Here is a 23,361-nt window from a genome sequence, read left to right as displayed (position 1 = left end):
ACAGAATTAACTCACTGGAAATAATTCTTGGTTAACTCACTGGAAAGAAAGCACTATTTGCCAAATTTTGTGGCTGGATGTTTTAAGGCAAGGGTAGGTACAATATAAGGAAGGCCAAAACTAGCCCAGGATGATGATTATGTAAATAAGAACTCACCTTCTTGCTAAGAAGTTCCAGCAACGTTTCCTTTAGGGAAAATGCAACACTTAGGTCTCCTCTTTGAAGCCTTTGGCTTTTGCTCTGAAAACATGTCATCACCTGTCTCTTTTTACTTTTCATACTAACCACAAAATAAATCTCTGATAGTACTGTACTAGTCTGTCAATGTTGCTTTTCCTTCAAGTATTTACTCCTTCTGTGGACACATCAACTCCAAGATTACAATCAGGGAAACCTCCTGTGTTTCAGATGAGTAACAAACTATCACTGTGTAAGAGAAGAGAACTCCCCCTGCCCTTTATGTAGTTTGCATTCAGACAAATAACTGTTTCTTAAATGAGAAACATAATTGGTATTGTACAAGGGCTGGGAGTGCTACCATGCTTTCTTCCAAGTAGCAAATAGTGGCCCCAGATGCAGTGAGGCTCTGCCTCTGATTTGTGATGGAAGGAAATTGGCAGGTGTGGGGCCTTCTCCCTGCCTGGAAGGATCTGCTTCCTCCAAGCCTCTGTTTAAACCAGGTGTTTGTTTACCTTGAGGCAGGGTCAGACAAGGGCTTCCTGGCTTTACCACTCTTTGCATTTCTTTTAATATCAGGTTTTGCCAAGTGATTCATACATGCTGGAAATGTAGAGAGGAATCTAAAGGAGTGGCATTTCCCTTAGCCAGGAATGGATTAAGACAGAAATATCAAATGTGATGGATGTGGTTCGACACATCCCTGTCCTTTCCAGTCATCCCACACCATGTACTGAGGCCTCTCCCATGGTTCCAGGCTTCTCCTGGGTCTAGCCAGCAGAAGGGGAGGGGACAGTCTCTGTAAATGTGTAAATACACGGTAATTGTCAAACTGTAGGCCTTTATAGTGGCATTTCTCCAGTAATATAATTGAGTTTTGATTTGGAGCAAATGATGGTACTCTTTGCACACTATATATTTGCCCCCTTCCTTCCTTCCTTCCCTTCCTTCCCTCCTTCCCTCCTTCCCTCCTTCCTTCCTTTCTTCCTTTCTTCCTTTCCTTTCCTGTCCTGTCTTTGTCTTTGTCGAGACAGAGTCTTGCTCTGTCGCCCAGGCTGCAGTGCAGTGACGCAATCTCGGCTCATTGCAACCTCGGCCTCCCAGGTTCAAGCAATTCTGCCTCAGCCTCCCGAGTAGCTGGGACTACAGGTACATGCCACCATGCCTGGCCAATTTCTTTTGTATTTTAGTAGAGATGGGGTTTCACTATGTTCAAGACCCAGGCTGGTCTTGAACTCCTGAGCTTAGGCAATCCACCCACCTTGGCCTCCCAAAGTGTTAGGATTACAGGCGTGAGCCACTGCGCCTGGCCTGCCCTTCTATTTCTACAAGTTACTAGAAATAAATTTTAAATGAAACACTTCTTATTTAGGGAGTCAGAGCAGAAACTACAATAAATTTGATTAAGAAGACTCATTCAAATATACAGAGGTATGAGTTTAATATGGTGCTTCTGAAAGATTGGACTTCGTTGTGAAGTATCATAAAATGTAACTATTAAGCTGAGAGGTTAAAACATGATAAAGAGGTTCTGCAGATCAAGAGATTTCACAAAGCTTTTTCTCAAATGCTCTCCCCATACTCTCAAAAATATCATCAGCAGTAATTTAACTGTCATCCAGTGTCTTGTCACATTACAGGAGAGGATGGGGATAAATCTTTTCATATCTTTGTAGGAGTACGCATTGGATACCACCTCAAGCAGGGCCTTCTGGGGACTCCCCACCTAAATACCCAAATTATAGAACACTTTACAAAGTGTTGAGAATAACCTCAAGCTTCCTCGGGTTCTTTGACAACTTCTCTTCCGGCCCAGGCTGATTTCTTGTTGAGGTCATACATTTCTTGTTGAGGATGATAGAAGCTGGATATTTCCCTTTTGTATCTCTTTTAAATCTGCTTGGTTCTTTTTAAAAAATAGTATCTTATTCCTTTCTCCTGTTTTTAATTCCCTGTTTTACTTATAAAAATAGTTTAAAACCAGCTTGTTTTACAGCCCTTCCTGATAATTCTATTATGCTGTTCATATTTTGCTGTTTTCTGCTGAGCCTTGATTACGGAGCTGTGTTTCCCCAGGTGTTTTGTGAGTTAGGGTTGCAAGTTTTTGATATCTGTGAGAATCCTGTGTGACCTTATTTGAGGATGTGTTTTTACCAAGAGGCTTCTTGTTTTCTTCTGCCAGAACCTCAGCAATGATATCTGGGAATCCATTTTCATGTTAATTTATCTGCAGGGTTTACCTGCCTTTGTAGTAGTGTAAATCTGTATCTCAAACCCACATGAAGGCAGGCCTGTGGTTATAAATTCTCAGGGGAAATTTTTTTCCTTCACCCAGAGCTCAGCCTGAGACAGAGGAGGTTCCTTGTTGCTTACTTCTGTGGGTGGATTTTTTTTTTCCAGTCCACTTGTTTTCAGAGGATATAGACCTCTAGGGTCCTGGTTCAACATAAGAATCTCAGTTTCATCACCTTACCTTTTGGCCACTCTGTCATTTACACACAAGACTCTTTGTTACTTAGATTGGCAGTGACATACAGAATTACAAAAGTTTGAATCCTTGTTTTTCAGATTTCTCTTTGTTTTGGGACTTTGAGGGTTTCATTTTTCATTCCTGAGAGTTTATATATTTAAAAAATTGTCAATTATATTTTATGCAGCATTTCCAGGTGTTTGGTGGCAGGCATATTTCAAGATATTTAGTCTACTTTTAGCAAGAAAAAAAAAAGGAAGAGAGTAAGCATTCATAAATGTCATAAAGGCTAGTCAAAAGTGACTCTGGTTATTTTAATCGTTGTGTTCTTCCTAATTCCTGGCTCCTTGACCAGTGTCCTCATTGTGGTTGAGAATCCAACATCCATTCCACTCTGCTCCAAACCAATGGTTCACAAACTTAAGCACATCTGAATCTCTTGGAATTCTTATTAAAACACAGATTGCTGTGCTGCTGTGCTTCATCTGTAGAGATTCTGATCCAGTAAGTCTGGGGTGGGTCCTAATAGTTTGCATTTTTCTCAAGTGCTGCTGGTGGCCTGGGGACCACAATATAAGAATCAGTCATGATAATCCTATTCTTTCCACTTGAGACTAGTTTAGGAATGGGCATATGATCTAAATCTACCAGAAGGGATGAGGGGAAGTCTGCTGGGGGCTTCCAGGAAAGGTTACCTCAATCCTGAGAAAAAAGCATAGGAAAAAATGGTTCTGTTTTCCTCTGGGCATTGTCATGTAAGGGCATGATGCCTAGAACTATCACAGGCCTCTTACCTTCCTCGTGAGAATGAAGCTAATCTAGGGTAGAGGGCAGAGCCAGGAGAATCCCAGGGCAGCAGAGAAGGAATCCTGATAGCTCTTACTTGGCTAGGTCCTGCCCTACTTCTGTTATTTCATTATGTGAGATACTCCATAATTAGAAAAAAAAAATTAAAAATTGAAATGAGTCAGAGTTTTCTGGTTACCTGCAGCCCCAAAGATTCTAAGTGGTACAGCTATCATATGGGTATGTTGAGTCTTAATACCTGCCACCCCCAGCTACAGAGTGAAAAAGTTAGTTCATTTCAAATTATGTTTTTTATTTCTTTTTTTGAACTACTGATTTTCTGTGATACTTTTTTTCTCCACTGTACCCCACCACACACACAGTCTCAGCCAGCCCTCTGGTAATATGCTGTAACACTTCAAAATTGTAAATCTCTTGAAGGGAGGCAGCTACTCCAAACTTGCATCTCACTTCCACATGTGGGACTGCAGGATCCATTTCTGGTTGAATGCATGATGACAGTTTTACAGGAAGTCTTCTTCCTTGTATTCCCTTTTTATATATTGCTGTTTCCTGGCAGCCCTAGCTAATTAATAACTTAATCTGTCTCTCTTTAGACTTCAGTTCTAATTTTTAGAATTTCCCAATCAAGTCAACATTGATTTTATTGGAATTTCAAATATACCCTGTCCTACTGTGCTGTATTTTTGCTGGAAAGAATTGTAGCAGGAATCAAGCCTCATGATGCAAATGCCTGAATCCTGAATTGTGACCAGGATTGCAAAGAAAATAAAAAGGTAACTCTCAAGGGAGTTGAACTAGCTTAGCACCTCCACGTGGAATCTCAGAATGAGAACAGTGATTTTTTTTCCCCTCCTCTTCTGTTTAATCCTAGTTTGGACAGCTCTTTATTCAGAACATCAAGGACTGTTGACAGTTGAATAAAAAGGGTGGAGGCTCATGGGATTGTTAATGAGATGCAAAGCCACCTTGAAATAAAAATACATTTCTCTCTGTTGGCTCCTCCAGCCATGGAGAGGTGAGTTAAGAACCTCAAACCAATTTCTATTGACAGGTATTCTTATCATGGTAAGCAGTGCAGTGCACATTTTTGTTGGCTTCTGAGAAAGAAGGCCAAGGGCTTCCAGTTGTGTGATATCTTCCCAGCAGATAGCTGGGCTAAGGTAAACAAATTGTACTGATGTGGCATGAGGCACACTATCTGGTCAGAAAATAAAGTTCTTAGTTATAGTTAACATACAGCATTTTTCATAAAATTAAATTTTCAGCCCACAAATTCAGGCAAGTATTTATTTCCTGATATCAAATGCTTTTTCCTACTTTCTCTCCAATCCTAATAATTTATCTAGACCAGTTCATAGTTCATGCCCTCTTTTGAAGCCTTGCCTGACAACCCAAGCTAGAAATGATATTTCTTTTGAGTGCCTGGAGAACTAGTGTCCCTATTCTTGTCTTATTTTGCAAACTTGACTATACAGCTCTTTGACGGCAGGGATTATATAATATCTTTTCTTGTATTATCCACATAAGGTCTACTACAGTGTTTTGCACATAGTAGTTGCTCAATAAATGTTGGTTGGTTGGTTGATTCTTTTTGTTTGTTTGTTTTTGAGACAGAGCTTTGCTCCGTTGCCTAGACCAGAGTACAGTGGTGTGCTCTTGGCTCACTGCAACTTGTGCTTCCTGGGCTCAAGTGATTATCCTGCCTCAGCCTCCTGAGTAGCTGGGACTACAGGCACATGCCACCACACCTGGCTAATGTTTGTGTTTTTAGTAGAGATGGGTTTTCACCGTGTTGGCCAGACTGGTCTAGAACTCCTGACCTCAAGTGATCTGCCCACCTTAGCCTCTCAAAGTGCTGGGATTATAGGTGTGAGCCACTGAGCTCGGCTGGTTGGTTGATTTTTTATTTCTGTGAAGTATGCAGCACTGTAGACTTAGAAATCATCTAAGAAGAGGGTTTTCTTACATAGAGGCTGTGGATGCCCATCAAGCCTTCTGGAAATTTATTGAAATTAAATGCAAGGTGGACATTTTCTTGGGAGAGGAACCATAGCTGTCAACAGAATCACAAAGGGGTTCTTGATTCATTTCCAAATGAGGAGAATTACTGAACTAGGCTATTCATTTTCTTTTCTTCTTGACAAACTCTTAGTAGGTCCCCAGATGTTGATGATACTGTTATGACCTCACAAATATTATAGCAGTAAGAGTTCTCTTGGGGATACCTCAGTTCCCATTTTTAACTGTTGTTCCTGAAAGAGAAATGGAGATTAAATTGAATTCATGTGCTGTGATTAGACTGATTGTATTTTTTAAATTGCACACCATTAAAAGGACTGTGTTCTCAAGTTCTGGTAGAAACAGTATATCATGGTAGTTAGATGTATGAACTCAGAGCCAAGCCTGTGCTTGTATCTCAGCTCTGTTACTTACTAGCTGTGTGACCTTGGGCAAATTACTTAAACCTTCCCAGTCTCAGTTTCTTCGTCTGTAAGATGGAAATAGTTATAGTGATCTACCTCTCAGGGTTGCTCTGAGGATTAAATGAATCAATGCATGAAAAACATTTAGAACAGTGCTTTGCACACATATTAACAGTAAACATAATGTAAGTGTTAGCTATTAATATGCTGATGCTTTTGTTGTTGTTCAGCTCTAGCTCTCATTTTCATGAATACAGATTAGCCATGGTAATTCTATCTTCTGCAGCCCTTCTCACCACCAAATTCTCTTCTGGGTCATCACATTGAGGTTAGATCAGATTGTTGAATTATTTTGCAGAAATTATGTGTTTTTATTGTCTGCTAGGTATAATTCTAAGTTTTCTTGCTTGAGTTTGCTTGACATTTTGAAATCAAGTTCTCACACTCGGAGGGTATTTAAGTCATTTAAAGATTACCAGGCTAGAGAATCAAGATCCTTTGAATTTCAGTGAATGTACTTTTTTATCCCATGAAATATTTTTTTTGAAAAACATTAACAAAAACATTCTTTATTCTAAGAAAAACTTTTGGTTGAGTCTTTTAGTCATTTTACAGTTGTAGTTAACTTGGAAAAGAATAAAATGAAATGCAAAGGATTCCGACAGATTGAAGTCACTACTGCCTAGAATGAATTCTTTCCATTAGCTTTAAGATTAACTGCTTTAAAATGATGAAAGGTTTGGATTAATCCTAGAATTCTTAATCCCCATCTTTGGGAGAAGCAGAAAAAAATACTGAAGTGATTTTTGTGGGGGGAGGGCTTATGTTAAATGAGGCAGTTTGTCAGATTTTACTTTTATGAGTTGACTGGCAAGCATTTGAGAAGGGAGGGTGTTTTTTAGATGGCTGTGCTGCAGCAGATTCCTCAGCTAAGTACACATCCTGTGATATTTCCCCCACTCTTCCCTGATCAGTGAAATTGCAATTAAACAACTAATATCAACTGCTCCATTTCCATGGTCTTCAGAGCCTATGGAATTAGAATATACATATTTAAGGAGGAGAAAATTTTCCACTTGATGTCTAGGATAATGAAGAGTGATGGAAATTGGGGTTATGAGGAGTCAGGATATATATATTAGTCAGAATGTCAGCAGGCAATAGTTGATACCTGAAAATTGGGTAATTTTCAGAGTTAAAACTAAATTTATAAAGATGTGGGCAGGGTATAGGAAAATTACAAAGGGTAGTGCAATATTCTTAGGCTAGTAAGATGAAGGCAGTGTCTTTCCATCCCTGGGTCTGAACTGGCAAGACAGACAGGCAAGCAATAACTATATTCCAGGAGGGAAGGAGGGAGGGTAGAAGAGAGAAGAGAGAGAGAGAAGGTTGAGAACTAGTCGTGTGGGGAAGGCCTCTGATGAGAGCTGTGACCTCTGGTCTAAGTCAAAGTATGTTGGCAAACTAGAGAAAGGCTTCAGGGAGATGAAGGCATAAATGCCCTAGCCTCACTCTTCTCTTTTCCTGATTTCAAGCCAGTGGTCCTGTATGAACCCAGTCAGAAGCCAGAGGGCAGAGGGCAGAGCTTGCAGCAAATGTCATTCTGGGATCATTTTGTATCATACTTTAATTCATGTTCTCTTTCCCTGGATGCCTCCAACTCTCACCCAAGTGCTTACATTTATGTGCCTTCCTCTTATTCCTGCTTCCACATGCTCCATACCGGCTGACACCTAGAGCAGATCATTTTAAATACTCCTCCCCTTGCTTATACAGGACAAAATTATTTTCGATAATGATAAGTCATAATGATAGTTTTTTTTTGACTCATCCTTAAGTTTCACAACAAATATAATTGACAATTTTAAAAGACTAAATTACAATGTTGACATTGTTCAAAGTTGGCAAAATATTTCATGTATAATCTCAAATTTTCATTTACCAAACAAAAATATTTCACTTTGCGGTTCATTCTCTGTTTCACTGTGATAGGGTTTGGTTGTGTCCCCACCCAAAATCTCATCTCGAATTACAATCCCCAAATCCCCACATGTCAAGAGCAGGACAGGTAGATGTAACTGAATCATGGGGGCAGTTTCCCCCATACAGTTCTTGTGATACTGAGTGAGTTCTCGTGAGATCTGATGGTTCTATTACTGGCATTTCCCCTGCTAGCACCCATTCTCTCTCCTGCCACCCTGTGAAGAAGTGCCTTCTGCCATGATTGTAAGTTCCCTGAGGCCTCCGCAGTCATGCAAAACTGTGATGAGATTACCCAGTCTTCTGTATTTCTTCATAGCAGCATGAGAATGGACTAATACACACTGTTTTAATTTTAAACATAAATTAAAAATTCCAAGTGTCCATGAAGAATGACGGAATTGATGTAACTCAGGTTTCGGTTATTCCTTTTGAAAATCAGTTTCTAATCTACTGTTTAAATAAGGAATAGGTAGCACTCAGGAGGCAAGAGGCAGGAACTGCTACTGCAGCAACTTGAATGGTTCTAGACCCTAAGAATGTATCCTGGGAAGGAGTATAGCTGACTTTAGGTGTGTCAGCACTGATTGTGTAACTAGAAGCTCTCTGAATTAGCTTCCATGTAGAATACAATTTTTTGTTTGTTTGTTTGTTTTGAGACAGAGTCTTGCTCTGTTGCCCAGGTGGAAGTGCAGTGGTGTGATCTTGGCTCACCGCAACCTCTGCCTCCTGAGTTCAGACGATTCTCCTGCCTCAGTCTCCCGAGTAGCTAGGATTACAAGCACATGCCACCATGCCCAGCTAATTTTTGAATTTTTAGTAGAGACAGGGTTTCATTATGTTGGCCAGGCTGGTCTTGAACTCCCGACCTCATGATCTGCCCACCTTGGCCTCCCAAAGTGCTGGGATTACAGGCATGAGCCACTGTGCCTGGCGAATACAATGTTTTTATAAAGAAAAGTTTAAAAAGAGAGAGAATTGGAGGCTTACATATATATTGTTAAAATTGCAGTAATTCTTAATTAGCCAAGGTGTTAATAAAAAGCAGGTTGACTTTTTGTCAGTTTATTATGTTTTAAAATTCTCCACAAACAATTCACTCCCTTATTGTCTGTACCCTGGGCACAGCAAAGTAAGGTAGAAAAGGAAGAGAGAGTGAATCTAGGGGCAGCAGCAAGGCAGCTTACCCAGGACATTAAGTTATAAATTGAGAACTTTCCAAGTCATTCCTTATCTGTTTTCATGAAGTTGTCAAGCCCATTAGTGTGTTTTCCTTACAGATTTTTGTGACAGCAATGTACTTGTGTTGAGTGCTTGATTGAGGATGATTATAACAAAATGGAAGAAAGATTTATAATTCTACATAACAAATGAAAACCTTGGAAGTTCTCTTTTTGCTGTAAGACTGCTTCCTAGTGCTTGTGGCAAATGCCATTCTGGATCATTTTGTACCATACTTTATTCATATTCTCCTTCCCTGGATGCCACTAACTCTCACCCAAGTGCCTCCATTTGTTTGCTTTCCTCATCTTCCTGCATCCACATGTCACAAGACAAGCTGCTTCCTTTTTCCATCTTGGCTTTCCTTTCCCATCCCCTTCTTGGCTGCCCCTTTTCCTTCTTATTTCTTCAGTGGACCAGACATGAATTTGTTCTGGGAACTTTTACTAATCCATGGAAAAGGTTGTTAATAGGCTTCATGTCAGATGTTCAGTTGCTTAGTAACTCAAAGAACTTCCTGCCAAGTTTATGTTCAGAGAATTAGACAAACCATCTAGTCCCCACTGTTCTCAGGCCTGGGCTGCATCAGCTCTCCAGCTCAGCTGTGTGTGAGGAGATCCCCACACAGGCTCAGAAAGGAGCCTCAGCCTCCACAGAGCAGTGAGTGTGAGAGCAGAGTCTGAGCCTACCTGGCCCGGTCTGAAGAGGAACCTGGGGAGGCTGACCTGAACAGAGGTGCAGGCATGTTTTCAGAGTTCCTAAAACTGATATTTACTGCATGTTAGTGAGGTGGTTTGAATTTTTTCAGTTTCTCTGCTTCTTCCTTTGTTCCACTTCCTGATCCATCTCTCCTCCTCATTTCGGTTCCTAGTGTTTTTCAGGAAACCCGTAGTTTTAGACTTACAGGCTCTCTATCAAATTGGTACCATGTAACCTTAGAGCAGTGGCATAGTGCTCATCTCTTGCTGCCAACCTCCACAAACACACAGAAACCATACAAAATCCCCAAGGATTCTGGATTAGGACATACCAACCTGGAGGAGAAGGGTTTCTACACTGGTAGGAGGAATGAATCTCATTAAAATAATTGCTTTTAATGACCACTAGGAGTTTAGAAACATCCTATGGCACAGCAAAGAGTTTCCTTGCTGAACCGCAGATGGTGTTTATTGCCAGATGATGTGCAAAAAAGTGCCAGATGATTAGGCTCTTTCTAGGGGATGTCAGAATCTTCTCTAACCCACACAAATAATTGGCCTTCTAACACCCCCAAACTGTAACACAAGGGAGGTTGGAAAACTTCTAAGAAGGTAGTTATCATGGCATGAGTAAACATTTCTGTTTGGCACACCATGGCTAGCAGTGGGAAGTGGGTGGTTGAACAAGAACTCCTCCAAGACTCTGGCTGGCTGGGAGCCAGGATTCTTCAACTGGAAATGAACGGGGAAGGAGGGGAAAAGAACAAAAATCTGCTGAGAGATAATAAAAATTTTAATGATTCTTCAAATGTTGCATTGTCTTGTAAATGTAGTTGTAAATTTAACTTTAAAATGACTTTTGCTCAGTTGGGTCAGAGACTTAAAAATGATTAAAAGAAAGGAATAGGTTTCAGATTAGCAATAATATTTGTACCAAAAGGTTTTCAGTGTTCAGAGTAACTGATGGACTCTGGTTTTGGGTGATGGTTTTAATTACTGGAAGCTTATATATAATTATATAATTTATAATGTATAATATATAATTTATAAAATTATATAATTTTCAATGAGCAACCACTCTAAACATAAGGATGAGAACTCAGGTATCAGCTGTGGAGTTTTTCCTAAGAATACCAGTAAATTGAGTGTGACCTGACCTTAGTCTGTTATTGTAACCAGAGTTACTATACTTTGCTCTAGTCTAGAAATATCTCCAAGTAGGTATGTATAGGGAAGGTAGATGATCTTTGTGCCTTCACTCTAATGGTCTTGTAGTAGGAATGTAGATCATGGTTTGGTGGAGGGATATTGGTGAAGGGTGGGGTTTTCTTATCCATGGCAAGGAAAATGCTGGTGGAAGTCTTCATGTGTGGGATGATTAGTTGATATAACCGAATAAGATTAGTTTATATAGGCCGGGCATGGTGGCTCACCCCTATATTGCCTGTAATCCCAGCACTTTGGGAGGCTGATGCAGGTGGATCACCTGAGGTCAGGAGTTTGATACCAGCCTGGCCAACATGGCGAAACCCTGTCTCTACTAAAAATACAAAAATTAGCCAGGCGTGGTGGCATACGCTTGTAATCCCAGCTACTCAGGAGGCTAAGGCAGGAGAATCACTTGAGGTGGAGGTTGCAGTGAGCCAAGATTGCGCCACTGCCACAGAGCAAGACTCTGTCTCAAAAAAAAAAAAAAAAAAAAAAAAAAAAAAAAGATTAGTTCATATGCCCAATTTCACCTTTGAAAATGCCAGCTACCTAGATGACTAGGATATGTTTGAAGAGAGTTAGATACAGGCTTCGACATATCTTAGAGACTACAGAACTACATAGATGACAAAGGAGCTGAGAATTCTTGAACTGAAACAGATGAATTAGAGAGAAAAACACTTTTTTTCCCCTTTAAAGGCTAGACTGGTGTATAAAAGTTATAAAAGCAGACTTGGGCACGTTTCAAGGTGATTCACAACTGAACCATCTTCTTCAGAAAACAGTAGCCCCTTATCCTTAACCATGTTCCAGGAATCTTGAAGTGGTGATTCCTTCCTTGGGAAGGAGGTTGACAGATGGCTTCTGAGTTCCTTTCTATCTGAAATTGTGTGATTCTCATTAAAAAGTTTTTCCTTACATTCAAAATGCATTTCACATACTGATATGGCCTAATAACAAAGGTTTTCTTCCTCTTCTAATTTGAAACTGACAATAATTGTAAACAGTTTGAAAGGTAATAAATTTCTACATGTTCCAACTGATGTCAGATGCTCATCTCTTAAAGACCAGAACTTCAGAGGCATTCCAGGAGAGTCCACTTGGCTTACTCACTTCTCTTGATTATGTATGAGGACTAAACTCTGACTTTTTTTTTCTTATTTTGCCCAAATCCTACCTAAGAAACCTAGGGAGTCATACCCTGCAAACCATAAAGTCTCATCAGAGGGATTTTATTTAATCCTGTATAATGTGGCCTGCTTTCCAACTCAACTCTGGTGTAACATCACATAACAAATAAGGAAGGAAATCAAAATATTTTAACCCCAAATATATTTCCTTGTCATATCTTGAAATTGCCATGCAAAGTCACCTCTTGTGGGAAAAATCTATATTCTGTAGAGAATCCCCTTCCCTTCCTCCTTTTTTTTCTTTCCAGATCCAGGAGATAATCAGCTGAGAGTCACGTACCCTTTTAAGTCCAATAAGGAAACACTTTATAACCTATTCTCTCTGAAGTCTGCTATCTGCACAATAAAACTTGGTCTCCATACCCCTTTATCTTAACACAGATATTTCCTTTCTGTTGATCCCAGGTCTTTAGATAAACTCAACACATTGTCAACCAGAAAAAATTTAAATTTTACCTATATCCTGGAAGCTCTCCACTTTGAGTTGTCCTGCCTTTCCAAACCAATGTACATCTTAAATATATTAGATTGATGTCTCATGTCTCTCCAAAATGTATAAAACCAGGCTGTGCCCTAGCCACCTCAGGCACATGTTCTCAGGACCTCCTAAGGGCTGTGTTACAGGCCATGGTCACTCACATTTGGCTAAAAATAAATCTCTTCAAATATTTTATAGAGTTTGACTCTTTGCATTGACAAATATAATGAGACTTTTTAAAAAGATTATTATTAAGATAACAAATGTTCCTTAAGTCAGAAAGAGCAAACTATTTAGATATTTATGGGGTAAAGTAAATCCCAATTTATTGCCTATAGGTAGACCATATTAATAGGTTTATTTTTGTTTTTGCTTTTTACTTTTTAATTATTTTGGGATACTCTTAACTTTAGATGATGTTTGTTAGAAAGATTTTTTAAAAATTTAGATTTCATAAAATAATCTTAGTTGAAAACAACTAAATCACACTGTGCTTTTTAAATGGTTAATTCAAGCATAAATTGTAAGTGAATCTGTGCTCAACCATGCGTAACTTCAACTAGTATCCATTAATATCTAAGAAGCTGATTTGAAACTCTGAGTATATAAGAGGGAATTGTCAGCTATGAGCCTCACTATAAAGCAGTGATTTTTCAACCAGGAGTGATTTTGCTCCTTATAGGACATTTGGCAATGTCAAGAGACATTTCTGTTTGTCATGACTGGAGAGGTTGTGGCGTCTAGTGGGTAGAAGCCACAGGTACTACAACTAGACATTCCACAATGCACAGGACAGCTCTCCACAACAAAGAATTTTCTGGTCCCAAATGTCAAAAGTGCCAAGGTTGAGAAATCCTGCTATATAGGTTGATATGGGCTGTTCATTGATGGAATATCCTTCTCCATCAATATCTTTAGGTATTTCCTTTAGATTTGATGAGATTCCAACCTGCTGATTGCACTCTGGGAATTGAATGGAGGAAGAAGGCAGGATTTAAACATTTAATAAGCATATGTTGACCTAATTTCCCAGTGTAGGGTAAGGTGTCCCTGCCTTCAACATTGGTATCCTTTTATCTAGAGACCCTCTATTTTATTCTCTGCATAGAGAGGCAGACTCCCAAGAGAGGGAATCTGGGGTTTTAGCTGGTTCTTAAATTGGCTTCCAGGTTTAGGCCCACCTTCACCCTTCTTCCAGGGGAACAAGATGTCATCAGTTTTGGGCATTTGGGGGCTCTACCTGTAAATTTGATTGACTCTCAGTTTCCCCACTGCCAGTTTCGGATTTAGCTTTCTTAGATCTGCTAAATCAATTACTTCTTGCCCATTTATTTTCTGGTTTCCAAATCCTCTTGTTGTTACCATCTCTCTTACTCTCTCTCCTTTTTTTTCAATTATTTAGTGATATTTTTATGGGTTTTGGGAGGTAGCAGAGGCTAATGAGAACATTTGATCTTCTGTCTTTACCAGAAGTATAAAATTAGTTTTTCTTCTCTAATGTTTCCGTAATGCTAGCTGCTTCATTTACAAGCTAATACCAGGAAATGGCTTTAAGAAAACACATTGGTAGTAGAAGGGATTTGTCAGGATCTTGGTTTTTGTGAGACAGGATCCAGATTGAATGCTACCTCAAAAATTTCCCTTGTTACTTAAAACAAGCAAAGGAAGAAACATTTTCCAGTAGTTATTTTCAGTTTTTCTGGATTTTCTTTTCTCTTTAACTATTTCATACCCTCTTATTTAGTGGGTAGCATACAATTGTCTACCAGCTTATTTATATAAAGTCTTTATTGAATTTTTATTTCTTCACTAATTGAATCATTCGTGCATTCAGTGTCTCACTCACTCCTTGACTCATTTACATATTCAGTACAAGTATATCACATGCCTGCTATGCCGAAGTTTCTGAGTGAGACACCATGTAGGATGCAAAATTGTGTCACATAATCCTTGCTTTTAAGGAGTTTATAATCTTTTTCATATCTTTTGGAAATAAATTACATGACATGTTTCCATGATAACTAGACATACTTCATCATTTTGGTACATAATATTGACACAATACTTACTACTCTCCCCTTTTGTAATATTAACTTTCAAGAGCATCTTTTGGCAAGGCTATGTTTACAAAAATAATGCAGGCATTATGCATTCTATGAAGGGATGCTATTTTATCAGATGTCATAGCCAAAAGAAATTTACTATTCACTTCTGTTTTGGCTCTGTTGAGTTCTTAGGAAGTGAAGCTAAAAATTCATTGCTCTGTACCTCAAAGGAGCTTCTAATTTTTACACTCTTCAAGTCTCCAGGAAATGATTCCCCTAAAACAAATCAGCATATGCAATGTGCCTATATGCGTAGTAGATCTTCAATAACACACACCATGGATGATGTTATCAGCAACCTGCCTTGTTCTAGACCTATATTTCTTAACAAATACAAATGCCTTTGGTTAAAGAAAAAAGATGGTATGGTGGACTGAGAGTAGGTTGCACTTTTTTCTTAATCTTGAAATTGGGGATTTTATTGTAAACCAGATAGTCAGTCTCACCGTGTGCCATTTTATATACAGTGTCTCCTAGATTTCTACTCTAGAGGCTATCCAGAGGTCCTTAAAAGTGGACATACTGTTTTAAAAATGCCTTTCTTTTTAACAGTATGTTTTCTTTATCACCAAAAGATGTTATGTAAGAATAGCATCAAACAGGTCAGGGGTGGTCTTAGGGACAAAAATAAAGTATTCACTGAAAATCTTATTTATTTATTTATTTTTGAGACAGGGTCTTACTCTGTCACCCAGGCTGGAGTGCAGTGGTGGGATCATGATTCCCTGCAGCCTTGACCCCTCAAGGTCCAAGTGATCCTCCCACCTCAGCCTCCTGAGTAGCTGGGACCACAAGCATGCCCCACCACACCTGGCTATTTAAAAAAATTTTTTGTAGCAATGGGTCTCACTCGCTTGCCCAGGCTGCTCTCAAACTCCTGGGCTCAAGTGATCTCCTGCCTTGGTCTTCCGAAGTGCTGGGGTTATAGGCATGAGCCACTATGCCTGGCCGAAAACCATTCTTAAATCCTTGTAATACATAGCCATAGAAGGAGGAACCTCACAGTTATTGAATCACAAATTTCTCCCTTGCTTCCTGGGCCAATTCCTCCCCAAAACATTACTCAAAATGAGGTGCCCTACCATGGTGTTTTCTGCTAAATTCTCCATAGCTCTTAGCATAATGTCTTGAGGACAGAAGGAGCTCTTTGGGCATTTCTTAATTGATTGATGGATGAATCCAAGTTGCAAGAAACGTCACTGGATTTCTCTGTCTCTATGGAGCATATCCTCCTTGTCACAGTTTGAGGTTTGACTTTATTAGTTTTATCACAGGCAGGAGGGAGGATAAGCCCAAAGTAGAGACGGACTTAAATTGACAGGCTTCTGTACAGGATCAAAGGTAAAAGCTGTACACTAAGTACAAAAGAGTTCAGTGTCAGAAGGTAGTCATGGATTTGGCTAGCCAGAATCTGGAATGCCAGAAATAGAATCCCAGCCTAAAACTTAGAGAATGTTGAAAGGGACATAAGCTTGTTAAAAACAGAATGGGAGATTTGGTTGAAATTAGATGGTAGATAAAATGAGAAACCAGCACAACCTTCAGTATTTTCTCCTTTACAGACTGGTACCTTGAGATTGAGTAAGCCTGGCCATGAAGTGGGGACTGCTGAGGTCAAAGATTTCAGAGACAGGATAAGAAAGGCCTCTTGCTTTTGATTTCATAAGGTCTAGAATCACTCTGTATTTGAATACAATGAATACTTGAAATTCTTTAGAGCAATGAACCCCAAAGTGTATACCAAGGAGTGCTGGTTCTGTTAATAAAAAAAAATGTGTTTGGAAAAGACTGAATTACACAAAAATGACAAGTTTCTGAAGACTCCTGGGAACTAATGTGAGCTGCGTATCTCTCATAAGGGGTGTGTGTAAACAGGATTTCCCAGATGTATCAACCTCTAAACATTTTCTTAAAGTACTTTGCAGTCCTCCCTCCTCCCTCCCTCCCTCCCTCCCTCCCTCCCTCCCTCCCTCCCTCCCTCCCTCCTTCCCTCCTTCCCTCCTTCCCTCCTTCCCTCCTTCCCTCCTTCCCTCCTTCCCTCCTTCCCTCCTTCCCTCCTTCCCTCCTTCCCTCCTTCCCTCCTTCCCTCCTTCCCTCCTTCCCTCCTTCCCTCCTTCCTCCTTCCTTCCTTCCTTCCTTCCTTCCTTCCTTCCTTCCTTCCTTCCTTCCTTCCTTCCCTTCACTCTGTTGCCGTGGTTGCAGAGCTGGTATTGCATGAGCCAAGTTTCAGGAAATGATGCTCTGGATATTATTTATATTTATGCCAGAATTGTGATAGGATATACTGTTCCCCCTGGTCGTTGGAGCTCAGCTTATGCAATTTTACAGCTGAATGAATTGGTCTTTTTGTTTGCATTTGAATGGGAAACAGCTGACTTGAAGTAGCTCTACATGAGTGGATATTTTCATTTTGAATATATGGGTATATAATTAACACTTTTTTTGTCCTTATGTAGGCAGTGTTTATTAAGATGACACAAAGCATTGAGGAAAAGTTTGAAGCCCTTTCACTTTATAGCCAAATTTAAAAGAGAGAATGATCAAACCTAAACTTTTGGGAAATTCAGTTCTCTATTTAGTTTTGCCCTAGCCAGTGAGTGACCTTGAATAACTCACCAGACTAATGCACTCACTGAATTTAACTTGCCTTTGTTCCGATAACTAAATTTGGATGCCTGTTTTGTTTTAAGCACAAGTAATTATATTATGTATTTTTAACCCACCAATTAGTTTTGCATAAAGCTAATGGATCTGGTTATAACCTAAGAATGAGATTTTGGCTATTTTTCTACTTAAATATTTCATGGACACAGACATAACTGGCAATACTGATGGAAAAGAAGTAGAAGACAAGAAGAGTGGACTAAATCAGCACGATTTACAAATTCTTTGGGAGATATAATGCATTACACTGGTGCAGAAGTCTCTCTATAAGCCAATGGATGATGTCATCCTACAATGTTATTGTAAGCAGTACACACGTGTCTCCTAAGGTTTGTATACGTGTGCCTACACCAGTGCCTTAACTGATCAGATACTCAGTAAGTATTTGGGAATTATCTTTGTTATCTTAAGACTTTCCATTACTTTTATTTTTAGATTGTATCCTGAATTGTTTTTTAATTAAAAGTAATTCATGTATTAACTTGAGACTTTATGTTAACTTAGTTGATGCGTTTTAGATCTATAGATATTTTTATCTATCCATACTTATATTGCTAACAACATTTCTTATTTCCCAGTGCTTTTCTCTTCTACTTTTAAAAAATTGTGGTAAAATGCATATAGCCATGTTAAAGTGTACAGTTCAATGGTATCGTGCACAGTCATCATATCGTGCAGCCATCACAACTATTTGTCTTCATAGCTTGTTTCATCTTATAAAACTGAAAATCTATGCCATTAAATAAGAACTCCCCATTTCATTCTTTCCTTGTCCCCTGGAAACCACAATTTTACTGTCTGTCTTTATGATTTTGACTACTCTAAGTACCCCATATTAGTGGAATCATATAGTATTTATCTTTTTGTGACCATCTTATTTAATTTAACATAATGTCCTCAAGGTTCATCCATGTTATAGCCTACATCAGATTTTTCTTCCTTTTTAAGGCAGAATAATATTCTGTCATATGTATATAACAGATTGTACTTATCTGTTTTACCATTCATCTGTTGATGGATACTCGGGTTGCTTTCATTTTTTAGTTATTGTGAATAATGCTGCTTATGAACATGGGGGTACAAATATCTCTCTAAGACCCTGTTTTGAATCCATTTGGGTATATACCCAAAGGGGAATTTCTAGCCCATATGGTAATTGTATTTTTAATTGTTTGAGGAACTGCCATACTCTTTTCTACAGAAGCTGTACCATTTTACATTCCCACCAACAATGCACAAAGGTTCCAATTTCTCCACATTCTTATCGATACTTATTAGTTTCTGTTTGTATGTTTTTGATGGTACTCATACCAATCAGTATGAGGCAATACCTTGTAGTTTTGATTTTCATTCTTCCCTAATGATAAGTGATGTTGAGCATCTTTTTATGTGCTTATTGGGCATTTGTACATCATCTTTGAAGAAATGTTTATTTGCTCGTTTTTGAATTGGGTCTTTTGTTGTTATTGAGTTTTGGGAGTTTTTGGTACATTCTTGATACTCATCTCTTACCAGATATATGCAAATTTTCTTTCCCATTCTATGGGTTGTCTTTTTACTTTGTTGATACGGTCTTTTGATGCACAAAATTTTAAAACTTTCATGAAGTTCAATTTGTCTATTTATCCTTTTTCCTTTTTTGAGATGGAATCTCTTTCTGTCACCCAGGCTGGAGTGCAGTGATGCAATCTCAGCTCACTGCAACCTCTGCCTCCAGGGTTCAAGCGATTCTCCTGCCTCGGCCTCTTGAGTGGCTGGGATTACAGGTACCCACCACCATGCCTGGCTAATTTTTGTATTTTTAGTAGAGATGGGGTTTCACCATGTTGGCCAGCCTGGACTCCAACTCTTGACCTCAAGTGATCCACCGCCTCAGTCTCACGAAGTGTATTTTTTCTTCATTACTTCTTTTGTTTTGTTTTAAGACAGAGTCTTGCTGTCACCCAGGCTGGAGTGCTGTGGTGTGATCTTGGCTCACCGCAACTTCCACCTCCTGGGTTCAACTGACTCTCATGCCTCAGCATTTCAGGTAACTGGGATTACAGGCATGTGCCACTGCACCCAGCTAATTTTTTGTATTTTTAGTAGAGATGGAGTTTGATTGTGTTTGCGAGGCTGGTCTTGAACTCCTGTTTTCAAATGATTTCTCTGCCTCACCTCCCAAAGTGCTGGGATTACCTTGATTACTTTTTGAATAATAAAAACCAGTATTATTTAGTTCAAGTGACTGCTTCACAGTCTGAATCCAAGTTGCTATTTTTAAAAGTTCTGTCCTCATAAGGAGAAATATTTCTAAATTTTGTAGTAACCTTGCCTGAACACAGAGATCCTGTTATAAGCCTTGTTATATATTTAAATATATATAAATCTTGTCATATTTTAACAAGGTTAAACATAAACCTTGGCCGGGCGCGGTGGCTCAAGCCTGTAATCCCAGCACTTTGGGAGGCCGAGACGGGCGGATCACGAGGTCAGGAGATCGAGACCATCCTGGCTAACACGGTGAAACCCCGTCTCTACTAAAAAAAAATACAAAAATCTAGCAGGGCGAGGTGGCGGGCGCCTGTAGTCCCAGCTACTCCGGAGGCTGAGGCAGGAGAATGGCGTAAACCCGGGAGGCGGAGCTTGCAGTGAGCTGAGATCCGGCTACTGCACTCCAGCCCGGGCTACAGAGCGAGACTCCGTCTCAAAAAACCAAAAAACATAAACCTTGTTATGTGATCCCTGTGAAGCGATAAGGAGATACCTTTTTGAAAAAAGTATATAGATTGAGAAACTCAGTTTAAAAGTACAGAGACTTCTTTGGGTTCAAGATCAGTTTTTCTCCACATATTTCTCTGTAAAATTCAGTTGAGAAGTAAATAAACAAGGAAGCTGCCAGTTCTTTCTTTCCTGGACTTGAAGTTTCTGGAGGGTGGAGGGACAAAAAATGTTGACTCGCTTGTTAGCCAGAGCTCAACCAGTGAGTGCCAAACAAAGTGAGATGCTCAATAGATACCTTTTATTCTGCTTAACTGTAGTGTATACAAAACTGTCAGGCCAATATACTCTTCTGCCTCCTTGTAAATCTAAGTTTTTCCTTTAAATTTTTATGTTGTTTTGCACATTGACACAGAGAAAAATCATATTCTTCAAGCTATTTTTTTATTTAGAAAAAGTTAAATGAATAAATAAAACTCTTACCTTATAGACTCTAGTTTAATTGAATGCAATCCCAAATGCTCTTATTTAAAACCGGTCAGCTGAATGTTAATGAAATTTTCAGGCATATGAAATATCATTTCTTGTTAAGGAAACTCAGTCAAAGGACCTTGAGTATCCAAATCAGCGTCTGAATCATACGGAACTATTAACAGTGATAAGATTAGGCCAAAGAGCACAATGAATAGAGTTATGACTAGCAGAATTTGTCTGAGATTCATTTGCATTTGGCTGCAAATGACTAAGTAAGACAAACAGTAGCAATGTCATGTGATGATTTTGAAGCATTAGCTGGAAAATTATAAATAGATGATTTCTAGAGCCTATTGAAAAGGACCAGTTGTTTCTGAGTGTCATGTCAATTATGAGAAACTATTGCTAACAAAGAGAAAGAATGAAAAATTAAAAAGCATAGGGGACAATTACCTTCCAAACATCTGAATCACTCTCGGATGGCAGCCAGCTGCTCAAGTGCTGGGATGTTGAAGTTTTGTCCAAGAGGGCAAAGGAGGGCAAAAAGTGAAAGGCTCAGAAATCATGACCCTGCTTAGCAACTGCTGCTTCCTTCCTTCCATATAACAGCTATACTTTGGTTAGTGGTAAGTAATAAAAGCAAATGGCTGATGGGCCTTTGCTTTAACTTAGGCCTTAGTACTCTCATGGCAGAGGGGAGAGAGTATGGGTTGACCTATTAAAATGTTCAGCATTCTGTTCCTTATTTTCCCATGACTTAGAGACACCCCTGAATTTAAAAAAAAATCTTGTTTCTGTCTTTGCTGAATGGAAGAGTTGGCAAAGTATCTGGTAATATTTAATCTATAATGAATTTTCTAGGGTTGATGAAGGATCTACTAGATTCTTTTTAGAGGTATTTAAGTCATTAGCTCTTACTCAGCAGTTCTTATTGTTGCTATTTATTTCATTGAGCAAGATAATAATTATTTAAAAAGAGAAAAATTGAGTGAAGGTGAATTTGTATTGAGCTGGTTTGCTTGCCATGCTTTTATTATCTACCAGCTTAAACAGAACAAAAATATTCATAAGCTTGTACTAGGTCGTTTCCACTAGAAAATATGCATTTTATGTAACTTAAATTACTTATCCATGATATGTAACTTAAATTACTTGTTCTAGGGATTATTTCTGAAAACACCAATTCATCTTGAAACAATTCATACTTTATCAAACACTCACCTTCAATTTAGATGGCTAATTAGGCTGAAATGCTTGACTGTAATGAACTTGATGCATTTTAAGCAAAACTGTTATATAATATTTGAAATAATAGGTTCTACCTTGCTGAAATTGTTTTTTTGAAAAGTCAACATAGTAGAAGACCTTTATTATTCTTTCTGTAATAAAGAATATTCAGAGGGAGGATCTCTGATCACATCAAATCTCTGGATATTAAGAGCCCTTGCTATCTCTTGTTAGTATTTTAAAATCTGACATCAGAGTCTTGTAAGGGAAATTCTTTTTTACATGTCTGGGAGTCTACAGTGAGTAGGAAATAATAGTGAATAGGAATAATGCTTTTGAAAATCGTGCTCTTTATGAAAGTTCATCACCCGTAAAATGCCTTCTGTTTATGAAAGAACAGTGTGAGTAGTTATTTGATGTGTTCTCATGTTGCAGCATGAACAGCAAAAACAAATGTAATATTAGTTGACAGATTTGGCTTAATGTATTATTTGATATCTCAGCCTGATTCAGTTGTCTTAAAAAATAAAAGTTATTCACTCCACAATATATCTACTCATGGGGCAGATAGTGAAATAACCTTACTTTCAACTTGATCACTTAATCACCTGTGGTTTTCATCCTGAGATCAGGTTTATTTCATAGGAAGCAGTTCTTTCTTAAAGGGATTGAATGAAGCAAATGCAACCTCATTATTCATTTGAGTCACAGTGAGCATTTTGTATTTAAAAAAATACAATGTTTTAGGAGTGGATAGGCACAATTTTGAACTTTGAGCATTTTAAAGTTAATATCAACCAAGTTGTACCCCACCCAGTCTTATGACGTTCTCTACAAAAAACAAAAGAAAAAAAAACAAAAAATAATTATTTTCATAGTAAAATAGATTTTGGAACTAATGCGCTCTATCTCCCTATCCCCCATTTGGAAATGCTCAATGTACCCAAGAGTGTTGAAACCCTGTCCTGTAATAAAGAAGTTCTTTCATTTTTTAATCTAGGTATGTTTTAAGCTTTATGTTTGCATACAGATAGTTAAGTCAAATAGTTCTGAGGTTTCTTAACATACACAACAGTCTCCAACCTCTCTTCTTTTCCATTTCCCATTCTCCAGAGGCAACCACTTTTCATCTTTTAGCTGATTCTCTTGGTAACTACCTCTATCTTGAAATGATAGGATGGTATGGCTACTCCCTGAGTATTTTTTTTCCTTAGCTTTATCTATTTACCTCTCACTGTAAAAAATGAGAATTTATTTAGCTAATTCCCCTACCCTGTCTCTCTCTTTCTCTCACATTCTCATAGGTATGCACGTGCACATGCACACAATTCCCATCCCTCCTTTCTTCCTATAAAATTATGCCATGATTTTGGGTTATTGCGGCATTGAGTATTTAAATTATTAAGACTATTCAAGTGCAGTTTGTAGCTATACCACAAAGAGGAATATGATTTTTGTTCTATTTTTCAACAATTTTTGTTTCTTTCTGGAATTTATAATTATTATTGTTTGCTTAGTTTTCTGTGTGTTTATC

General features: G+C 38.6%; 1 protein-coding gene across 1 annotated transcript in view; it reads left to right on the top strand.

Moving 5' to 3' along the window:
* Nucleotides 1-23,361, top strand: part of AKAP6 (A-kinase anchoring protein 6) — a 653,085-nt gene that overhangs the window by 201,418 nt on the left and 428,306 nt on the right. The window lies entirely within an intron of this gene.

The sequence above is a fragment of the Rhinopithecus roxellana genome, chromosome 5 (assembly GCF_007565055.1).
Source record: "Rhinopithecus roxellana isolate Shanxi Qingling chromosome 5, ASM756505v1, whole genome shotgun sequence".
Classification (NCBI taxonomy): Eukaryota; Metazoa; Chordata; class Mammalia; order Primates; family Cercopithecidae; genus Rhinopithecus; species Rhinopithecus roxellana.
Note: the sequence above shows the minus strand (reverse complement) of the source record. Positions and strands in the feature narration are given on the sequence as shown.